Source organism: Chaetura pelagica, unplaced genomic scaffold (genome assembly GCF_000747805.2).
Source record: "Chaetura pelagica isolate M959 unplaced genomic scaffold, ChaPel_1.0 scaffold317, whole genome shotgun sequence".
In the NCBI taxonomy this organism is placed as follows: Eukaryota; Metazoa; Chordata; class Aves; order Apodiformes; family Apodidae; genus Chaetura; species Chaetura pelagica.
In genome coordinates this window covers 393,662-405,672 of record NW_009953864.1, presented here as the reverse complement: position 1 = coordinate 405,672, position 12,011 = coordinate 393,662, and the positions used below count along the sequence as shown (strand labels likewise).

The window sequence follows — 12,011 nt, the reverse complement described above, 5'->3', positions numbered from 1 at the left end:
AGGAATGACCTAGACCAAAGCAGTGCACAAAAGAAACAGGAATGGAGAAGAGGGGAGAAGTAAATTCACATGTTATACCTATATCTTAAGATCTAAAACTGTTGAATAGATGTAGCTATAGGCTGATCTTTTGCTGGTTCACTAAAGATTACCATCCTGGATACTGGCAAAGTTTTTTACTAGTTCAGCTTGTGCTGCTCAGACAAAAGGTGTAGTCATTCTGGATGAAAATCTCTACCACATTGATGGCGTTGACACCAGTTTTGTTGCATAAACAGACATAGATACTTTTAAAATACAAAGACTGGACAAAAGAATAATTTATTACATCTCCTTCTTTCTAATCAGTGTGTGCCATGTAGGTGTTTTCTTCTGATTTCTTCAACATATGTTCATGGTTTCTGTGGAATACCCTATTTGCATACTTTTCCCTTCAAACATTTTTCAACCTGACTTGCCATTAGCACACTATTGAAAGCAGTTCTGTTGTTCCCCTTACTAGAAAGCCTTCCAAAAATCTCCAATGACATATTTAATCTACTACTACTGCAATTACTCAGGAAGTTGATACCACTATTATAGAATTAAATTCTTCATGGTCCTCATTTTTAAAGTGTTCTTTAACCCACCGTCTTTGATTCTCAGAGCAGCTGAAAGACTCCACCAAAAGTCTAGTATCCTTCAGAGTGGCCTAAAATACAGACTGCTATGACTATATACAAATTTCACTGTGTACTTGGTTAACTCTGTATTCAAAGAAGAAAAAAAAAAAAAAAAAGAGAAAAATTGAAGGCAACATTTCAGAGCTTCATCAACAAACCAGATTTGCTACAGAATTACAGCCCATTCTATAAGTACTATGTTTATTTTGTCTATTTAAAAATTAGCAATGCTCTTCAGAGCAACAGATTTCTTTTTAGTCCTGCTTCTAGTGAACGGAAAGATTTTTTTCCATTTAATTTAGTAGCAATATAACCCAAATACTAATGTGGTCTCAAATAGTTATGCTAGTCTTCTGGTAAGGTGGGTTTAACCTTCTTCATACTCCACTAATAGTTCTGAATCTGCAAGTGATAATATTAGTCTAATTAGGTTATTATGCTAATATTAAAGAAAGCTTTATTTGCACACTGTGGATGTAACTAAAGCTGTAACCTAAGGTACTAAATATGATACATACATATAACCATAGAAACTTGTTGACCAAAACACATTACAGTTTAAGCAAACAAAAAAAGACGTGACAAAGAATGCAAGAAAACCAACGGAACTTGCTTAAAACCAGCTAAGTGGTAATCTAGAAATAACCATAATAACAAGATTATGGGTAAAAACCCCCAAAAAAGGTTTGAGGGTTTTAACTGTCACTCTTTCTTAAGCATGCCACAACCCCTAAGATTTTCACAGGCAATAAAAATATTTTCTTTTAAAAAATATAAACACTCTCCAATCTCAGAAATTAAGGCCATTAGAACATTAATATTTTAAACCATGGCCCTCAAACATGTTCAGTGTCAAGCAGAACTGATACTTTTCTACAGACCTTAATATAACAGTATTTCCAAGACTACCAGGTATCAGTATCTAAACACAGAATACTAACACCCTTTAAAGTTCTTATACCTACTTAAAGAAAAAAAATTAAAAAATCAGAAAATTTATATATAGATGGAACACTACCATAATTTTTAATGTTTCTATTAAGTTGGTATTTAAAAAAACTGGAATTACAAATTCTGGTTTTGATTAAAGTGGCTTTTCTATAGCTCTTAAAATTCTAACATGTAGTAGTTATGTAATAATAAGTCTCACCATCAGGTTATTATTTCATGTTTTGTTTAAATATTAAAATGGACTAACCCAATAGCTAACTGGAAGAGGGTAGATTTAGGTTAGAAATTAGAAAGAAACTCTTCACTATGAGAATAGTGAAACACTGGAACAGACTGTCGAGAGAGAGTTGTGGAAGCCCCATCCCTGGAAGTGTTCAAGGCCAGGTTGGATGGGGCTTGGAGGAACCTGGTCTAGTGGGAGGTGACCCTGCCCATGCAGAGGGGTTTGAACTAGATGATCTTTAAGATTAGAACATTAATATTTTAAACCATGGCCCTCAAACATGTTCAGTGTCAAGCAGAACTGATACTTTTCTACAGACCTTAATATAACAGTATTTCCAAGACTACCAGGTATCAGTATCTAAACACAGAATACTAACACCCTTTAAAGTTCTTATACCTACTTAAAGAAAAAAAATTAAAAAATCAGAAAATTTATATATAGATGGAACACTACCATAATTTTTAATGTTTCTATTAAGTTGGTATTTAAAAAAACTGGAATTACAAATTCTGGTTTTGATTAAAGTGGCTTTTCTATAGCTCTTAAAATTCTAACATGTAGTAGTTATGTAATAATAAGTCTCACCATCAGGTTATTATTTCATGTTTTGTTTAAATATTAAAATGGACTAACCCAATAGCTAACTGGAAGAGGGTAGATTTAGGTTAGAAATTAGAAAGAAACTCTTCACTATGAGAATAGTGAAACACTGGAACAGACTGTCGAGAGAGAGTTGTGGAAGCCCCATCCCTGGAAGTGTTCAAGGCCAGGTTGGATGGGGCTTGGAGGAACCTGGTCTAGTGGGAGGTGACCCTGCCCATGCAGAGGGGTTGGAACTAGATGATCTTTAAGGTCCTTTCCAACCCAAACCAGTCTATGATTCTGCAATTATACCAGCATTTATCTCTGTTGCTTCTGTGGTGTCATATCTAGTGAAGCTCAGATAACTTTAAAAAAAAAAACAAAAACCCAAACAATTGCAGCTGAAGTCAACTTAAGTCTTGTAGATTTTTATAAAATTAAAGAAAAAAAATGTGGGAAATGTCATGGACTTCATACAATTGCATCCTACCTCATCTACATACTCAACCCCTCCACCATGTCCTGCTGCTAACTGGAAAGACAGTTGGATAATGTATCAGAACAAGTACCATGAACTCGAAGAATTTATGCCACTAGGAAAAGAGAGGTATAACACACCTCCCGGAGGGGGGTGAGCAGCAAACAGCTATATCCTTTACTACCTGAGGCTGCAAGCTGAGCTGAATCATCTGCTTCAGAAAATACTTGCATTAATGCAGTCTAAAGCTCACAGAGGTTGGAAAAGCAACATTAGGATGCTTAGCAGCAATTAATATACTACCAGGAAGCAATAAAACCTTGGATTACCAAAGCATATTAGCATTCTTACATTAATGGAGACTCACTGACTTCAGGAGTGGCTTCCCTAAACCTAATGGCATCACAAACACATCTCACCCCCAACAGCATTTTTCCAAACCTCAGCCAGCCACCATCCCCTTCACCTCACTAATAACACTGCACTGCTCTGGGTTGCTTGAAACGGAAGCAGTGCTATGCATGAAGGCCACAGGCAACTCTCTGACATATTCTGAAATTCACATCCCCCCTCCTTGGCCAAAACATCCCTTGGGGAAGTATAGAGCATAAAGTCCATTCAAAGACAGGTCCACATGCAAGTTAAAAAATAAAAAAAATACTAATTTTACAGTTCCACAAGCTGTTAATTACACATTATATATTTAGTATCAGAGGAGACACAGAACTCTTATGATCATGGTTCTGAAGGAGTGGGTTTTTTTCTTCCTCCCTTAGAGATTAAAAAAACCAAAACAAACTAACAAAAACAAAAACAGAGAAGAGCTAAGCTGTTTTTTAATGGCTGAAAAAACCTACTTCACAATTAATTCCTTAAACAGCTAAATCCTCAGTTTGACAAAAGACTGAGAAATTATCTGATTGCAATATTGCCCTCTGCATCGTTGTGAAGCTTGTAAAAGTAAACAAGTAGATTGTTGTCAGGCTCCAGCTGGGGTATCTTGTGAGCCCCCAGCCAGGTGAAACAGGTCAGGGCAATGATGATAACCTAGAACCAGCCAGAAGTTTTCCCTAATGAATCTACCATGTTCCTACAACCTTTGCTGCTCTTGCCACACTCAAGACGGGCAACAGAAAGAACCCAGAAAGAGCACAGTCCTACCTACAGCATCAAAAAGATCAATATCCACCCCTACACTTAAAGTCCTAGCTGCAGGTTTCCAAATTATTCAGATACATTCCTCAGCACTATAGGGAAATGGCTGGTTTTAGACAAAGTCTCACCTTCCACGTGAAGAGAAATACTATAATCAGAAAAGTGTGTAACATGAGAGAAATAAACAAAATAATCCCTAATTGCGCTTCAGAGTTGGTCAGGCTGTCATGGAAATAAACACTGCAGACACATTTGAATGACACTGCTAACCTGACAGCGTAGGTCAATAAAGTAACCACTATATTGGCAGCATTTTTAACTTCAAGAAACTAAAGACATTAAAACTATTAAAATGAATGCATACATAAGCATTTTTATAAAATCTACTCGGACTTAAAGGCTTATTTTTGCCCCTTGTGAAAGCCTTTACAAGTCATCCTGCCTTGCTGCAGCCCTAAAAACGAGCCCTACAATTCATGATACTCTCCAAACATCTCTAATAGCAAAAGCATAACATACACTCCACTCTTCAGGATTTAAGAGCTCATTAGAAACGTAAATACACAAGTCATCATCTCAACATGAAGAAAAACATCCAGATTTGACCAGATAAACCATTCAGCCCTCATTCAGAAACCTCCATCACAAAATAAATTAATCAAGAGTCCTGTTAAGCAGTTTTCTTACATCTATGATACAGTAACATCATTATGAGATATGAAGTGAGGATGAAACTCAATGACCACTATATTGCCACTTATCAGTAATGTTTTTGCACAATTTAACTGGGTTGCAACCCAGACATTTCAACACACTGTGAATCTCTAGCTACGTGAGGCTCCAAGTATCAAACTCTGACTCTGAACATACATTGCACTCAGGAGACTTGATTTTCTTACAAGATTGACCATTCACAACTGGCTGTATAGACTTTTAATTTCAAATATGATGACAACTTTGCCCACACGATTTGCACTGAGTTTTTTTTTTTATTAAAAGTTAAACCACAAAACAACAAAACCTAACCCCACATAAAACTGTAATAAGCCCATGAGCAAGACATAAGACTGTAGGGACAGAAACTAAGAGAATCTCATCAATTTTGTAGCTTTGGTATGTTGTATGTTTTCAGAAGATTGAAATAATTTGTTTATTTAAATGGTACATCGGGTCTAGAAACCCTTTTTGACATGAGTTTCTCAGATGCTTGCCCAGAAATGCTACTGTCATATATAAAAAAAGATACAGTATATCAGGTCATAGCTTCACTGCAATTCTGAAAAAGCAACATGTGAGAAAGAGCATATGAACAGTAGGATTTTTACTCTGAAATGATATGTAATGAAACCTATTTTTCAGACATTAATCTGGTTTACTTTGCATAGTAAAGAAGCAGATGTGAACCCAAATGCAGAATTAGAAGCTAACAGGAGGGAGGAGGAGAAAGAAGTCAAACATTGATAGCCAGAGCTTTGATATTGACTTTTTTCCCCCCTCCTCACCCAGAAATTTATGCAGAAACATCCCTGAAATGCTTGTCTGGATACACGCATCTTCTCACAGCACCGGAAGAGGACAGTATGATCTACAACAAATGTTATTATAAATAAAGCTTATAAACTCAGATAATAGGAATATGCCAGCACTGTGTGATGAAAAGCACTGTACCCAAGTACTGAAAGTGAATACAAATTGTCAAGACATGACAGATGGTTAAATTAACCAGTAAGACACGACAGACCATATGGCAGCACCAGCTAATGCACACCTTGGGTATGTCAGCTTGTGCATACCAATGATCTCCATTCACCAAACACAGTCTGGATTAAGTTCCTTTTAATTGGGTATATCTTTTTCTTAAACACAGGTTTCTCACCTGTTAAGATTTTAGGCACACACAGTCTTAACACAGATTTGGGCCTGATTTTTCTTTCCCCAAATACTGAAACTAAAGATGAGCCAATAAAAGTTCAGAGTTAAACTATTTTTTGTCTTTATATTCTTTTTGCATTTTCACTATGCTGTTCTGTCAGTGACTTGGAACTGTGTGTACAATTAAAAAAGAAAATAATTCCACCACTGAATTGACTGACCATACACAATGCCTTTCAACTTATGTCAAACTCTGGGTGTCTGGAAATAACATGGATGTACTACTTTGGCACCCCCAGACCACACTACTGGAGATCACCATGAAACTAGTATGTGCTACAGCACAGAAGCCCTCGTAACTGAAAGAACCTTACTTGCCTCACTTGTCAGTTTCTTAAGACTGCTTTTCTCAGGTTTTCTACTTAAAAGATTAATGTGCAATATTATGCATGGCCTGGAGTGTTTCTTGTAACTATCAAACCTATTAGCAGTTTCGCTGTTGGGATACTGTCACACTCAGCAGTATGGCTCACACTGTGGAATTTCCCAGACATAATTTGTCCATTAACCAGATTAAGTATCTTAGGAAAGTCTCCTCAAAACAGATTGGCTTTGGCTGCTTAAGAGACACTGCAACACCAGCCTCTGACCTAGGGTTAGTACTTTTCACAGCACTGCTAAAAATAAAGAAAGGTGGGAGGGGAAGGAAAAAAAAAATTACACTTTTTAAAGTGTAATAAACATGTCCAAAATAAAATTTAACCATCATTTGCTAAAGCTTACTATGTCTTATAAAAAGTAAATGGGATAAAAGTTATCTGGATAAACCAGTTTTTAAAAAAATACTTAAATTTATTATACTCCTTAGTATATTTAAAACAAAAAGAAAGTTTAAAATATTTTCTTAACTTATCTATAGTCTATGTTTATGTTTTAGACATACAGTGTGACTTTACTGCAAAGTATTGTATAAGTTATTTTAATTATACAATTCTAAGAAAATCAGAAAAAAAAACCTAAGGCCATAAATCTCTATTTCCTAACAAGCATTTTATTTTTTCCTGCTACTGTCCTTCTGTTGAAAAGCATTCACCTGCTTAAAACATTTTAAAAAAAAATAAATAAAAAATTCTTAGTGGAAGAAGTGTGACTGGGAGCACAGAGATAAGAAGAAGAAACAGAAGATTAAATGTGACAGACAAGTTCAGGGGGGTAATTCCTGTTTTGTTTCTGATCTACAGAACCATCACTGAAGAAAGAATGAGAAACAAAAACTCCTCCAAACCCAACTGCTACCACATAGCAACAATTTGCCTTGGGCAAGGCAGAACATGATAGATAAAATTTTGAAATTTTGTTGTTTTTTTTTAAAGTATGATCACATTGGGTGCTCTCCCCAGCTCCCTTAAGCTGTGCCTCTTCTCTTCCCCTCAACCCTGACAATTTTACAAAAAAGGGGGAAGAAGTCCTCTGCATGAACAGGAACAGACACTGCTACCCAGTGATACAAATCACTGCTTCTAACTTCCCCGCTCACTAACTGCTTTGACGGAAGGCCGAGTGCCTCAGCAATGGGATGATGTTACTAAGCAACAATCCCAAGCAGCCGTGCATGTGCTGTTTGAATAGTTCCCCACGGCTTCACGACAACAGCAAATAATATCATGCCTTTGTAGCAGGAGAGATCCTCTCTGAAGTTTTGCTACTCATCTTTATCTTAGAAAAGAGAACAGTTTATTAGTTCAAAAATTGAACTGTAAAAGCTTGTGTGGCACCGTGGGCTCTATGCTACAGCAAGTGCTGCGGCAATAACCTCAACTCAGCAACTAAAGAAAGAGAAATACTACTGTTATTTGGTAAGACATACCCCAAAAGTAAATATCCAGAAAAAAACCTCAACAGGGTATTTTGCAAAACCCTACAGTTAACACTTCTCTGACAAGGATTGCATATCAAAACTAAGAACTTTATTTCCTTAAAGCTGGGTCTTCCCTCCTCCCTGACACACAAGACACAGAAAGGCAAGACTTGGGCACCCTACTTGCAATGTAAACTAAACACCCCAAATCCCACAGATCTTTATAGGACTACAGATAATTCCAGCAGCACAAGAGATTTGCTAAAAATCATTGCTGCCTCCAACAAAACAAATCAGGCACTATTCCACTGGTGTCTGCCAGTGAAAACTTCACTTTCTGATCATGTTTAACATCACGGAAAAGCACAGCATCTTAAAAACCTAGCAACTCAGTACTCTTCCCCCAAACTGAGTGCCAGCTCAGTCAACCTGAAATGGAGCAAGTTCTTACAGCAGCCCTGGTGCAGTGGGAAGGCAAAAACCCTTCCGCATTGACTCTCTCTGCACAGGCAACAGAAATATCTAGAGCTTAAATCCAGCTAGAAGTCAAAGTCCCAAGACTGGCACAGAAACTGTGTTGATTAAGGAATGTGCTTTGAAGAACAGTGGTTCCAAAAGGGAAAACTATCTCTGTGTAACCCTGGCGGGGGGAGTAACACCAGAAAACAAAACTCATGGGTAATAAAGCCTCTATCCCATCCAACTATGGTATTCCTGAACTAGCTTTTACCAGGCAACCTGAATTTTTTATCTAATTATACTGTCACTCCTGGGTATTCACAGTTCCAACAAGTGGTGTTCCTGCTAAAAGGGAAAACGATAATAGACAGTTCCATTGAATCATGACCATGTGTTCATCTTTTAAAAATCAGTAATTTATGATTAATATTGTGCATACTTCTTTCACAAACCTATGTTTCAGTCTCTGATACATGTAGTTGAAATCCAAGACATGACATCTGGGGTTTGCTCACAGAAGAGTGGTTGCAATTTATCTTTTGTAATTCCTTTTATAGAGAGATTGTATATTATTAGATGTGTGAACAATATTAACTTCCAGAGATTCTATCTGTAACATTTTCAACACAAACTTGCATTTCACTGAAAGAATGGTGTAAAGCATCAGATAGAATTTCTTCTTTTATGTAATGTCATCTTGGATAGAATATTAAACACCTTCTCCTCCCAGCAGCTTTCTCCTCCTCAATGACAATTTGCTTACGATCCCCCGTTTCTAGAATTCACCAAGACTGTGACATATAACTGTGTGTAACTGTGTATAACTGTGACATTCCAGGGTAAAAAGGGGGGTTAATTATCTTTGTCTTTCTTTCAATGCCACATTCAAGAAAGGGAAGATTGCTTCGAATATTCTGTAGCATACTGTATTACTCATCAAGTCTTCATTATCCATTTGAGATTCACTGCATTTAAAACAAGAGAGTGAAAACATTGAGCTTTTATTAAATGTATACATAATCAGTTTTAATACAATCTAACTAAAGAATTTGGTTACACCTGCAAAAAAGTTTAGACCAGCAAGTTTTATAATTACAGCTTTTTGTTCAAGCTGGTTTTAGATTGTTCCCATTATGTATACATTGAGACGTCTGCTAAACCACTAAAAATAATAACTTATTATTAAATCATTATAATCTAAAGGGATTCTAACAAGCTTGCTCTAAATAAAAGAAATTCTGAATATAGAGACAAAGAAAAGGAATACTCATAGCACTGAGATCATGAGGGGCTTGAGGACTTCAGCCAAGTTTATACTAGAGTAATTATCACAGAGATCATATCCCATAAAATAAGTTTTCTCTATTGATTCACTATGCTTACTAATAGAGATCACACAATAGTAACCATTATCTAAAGGAAAAAGAAAAAAAGGAAAAAAGAGAGAGACAAGAAAAGAAACAAAACCTGCACCACAGACCTTGTGATGTGCCACTAATCTCACAAATTCAGATTATCCCTGAAAAGGTGGCAAGGAAAGGACCTTAAGCTGAAAGACTCCTGTCACTTGAGCAAAAAGTCAATGCTAAAAGAAATGGCCACAACAAATGCTGCAAGAGACAAATGGTGACAGAAGGTCACCAGCAAAAGGAAAGCAGAACTAAGATAAGAAACACGAGATGCGTTCACAGTAGTGAATTACTGGAAGGGTTCAGCTTCAAGAAGGGCTTTTAACAGTGCTTGTAATTAGACAAATGTAATGAAAGGTAGTCCAAAGGTGCAAACACTTCAGGGATTCTGAACTGTCCCAGATTTAGATCCTGGTTATTCATAAATGCAAATCAAAAGTATTTGCATGCCAAATAGATGCTTCACCTGTGAAACCAACACTTCAATGATCATATGGCTGGCTGCAGTCATTTGCATCAAATATTGCCCGAGTTTACAAAAGCAGTCTGAAACCTCCTGCAGACTAATAAAAGCAGTGACATGCAATCTATCACAATCTTTATAAACTTCAGAGAAAGAGAGATTCTGGGCAAACAGTTAATCCTTGAATTCTCAGACTCACAAGACAGGACCTTAAGCAGGGCAGGACACAAAATAGATCACTTTGGATAAGAATTTTCAGTCACTTTTAGCATTAGATTCAGAATCTTGCACTAAACAGCCTGAGCAGCAACACAGACAAGGATGACATGAGCTAGACAAGAACTCCAACTACAGACTGATAGAAAAGCAAAATTTAGATGAATAAGCCTTCAAAACCTTGAAGTTTGGTCAGAGACCAGGTAAAGTGCAATTATGGCTCAAGAATCACCCTATCTTTGGCATGGCTCCGTGTTTCAATTCTTTGAGGGAAAAATGAAGAGGTTTAGTTACCTCAAGGATCCTGATTCTCCATATAAGCCAAACACAACACAGATGGTCAGCCAAAGCCCTAAAAATAAACCCTGCTGTGTGAAAACAAGCCACTTATGTGATACCTTTTGCTCTCACTCTCTCCTTGGTCACATGCTACTATCCTAAAAGCTATCAGGAACTCAACTGATCTTGCCTTTGAAAAAAGGCTGTCAAATCCTTCATCAAATTACTTTTTCTTGCCAGGACTCAGCAGTCTTGACACATAACCTCCATCTACCAATAGCAGCTATGTAAGCTAGCAGCCTTTCCACTGTTAAGAAAGAAACACACTAAGTCGGGTCTGTGTACAATAGGTTTCCTGATTTCCTGATCACCCAGACAGATCAGTTCAGAAGAGGGCTGGTATGAATCTCTCTTACCCACAGAGGGTCACAGTTCTATACAGTTCCCCCGATGAATTCCTAACAGTACATAACACTCCCAGTTTTCCTTGATATGTGATTAGGCCATATAGCATTCTATTATCTTCCTAAAATAGGTGACCAACATACCACAGTCAAACAGGTCACACACGTCTTTTCCTACTCTTGTTTTCAGCCATTTCCCTAATTTGTAACTAGCTATTAGGTGCATTATTAGCTTGCCTCCAATTATCCTTTTTTCCCTCTGATCTGTGAAATTCTTTCTACACAGGATTTATCTTCCTTGCTTAGGAAAATGCCTCCTAATATACCACTATCAAAAAGTTTCCCTGGTATATTTAAGGGTTTTGTGCCAAGGTAATAAAATTTAAAAGTATTTTTCAATTGGCCAAGCTCTCCTTGTGGGACTTTTATTAGTAGCATCCTTCCTTTCCATTAATTGGATTTTAAACATTATGAACTGACAATGGTTCTTTGCCCAGGTCCTTGCCCAACTACACTCTTGCAAGAATATTCATCTTACTGAGCTTCACTAAACATTTCCCAAGTGGCACTACAGAAAATGTGTGCTCTGAGCCCTGATAAGAAATAGTAAGACATCAGATATAATCTAAGAATAGGTCACTATGCAGGTTATTCCAGTACAGTCTTGTTTTGGTAAACTCATGTTGCAAATTATCCCATTAACCATTTACCACCTTCATGTCTTGTATTATCCTAACAGTTTTTGTCATAATGTCCAAAAAAGTGCTGTGATTTGCTGGTCTGCAATCGGTCTTTTACTCACTCCTCCCTTTCTTCAGGGCATATTAGCCCCTAATACATGTCAACTCCTTCCACTTTCTCCCTGTTCCCCCTGCCAAATATTTGAAAGAGTCCAACTCACCCTCCTTCGCAGATCACACTCCCAGGATTTTGACAAGTATCTTTGAAGAGCTTATGGCACCTTTTGGTGAGCAAGCATAAACACAACTGCATCTCT

General features: G+C 37.1%; 1 protein-coding gene across 1 annotated transcript in view; it reads right to left on the bottom strand.

Annotated features, from left to right (window-relative positions):
* The window catches only part of CTNND2 (catenin (cadherin-associated protein), delta 2), a 306,974-nt gene that overhangs the window by 253,019 nt on the left and 41,944 nt on the right, over positions 1-12,011 (bottom strand). The window lies entirely within an intron of this gene.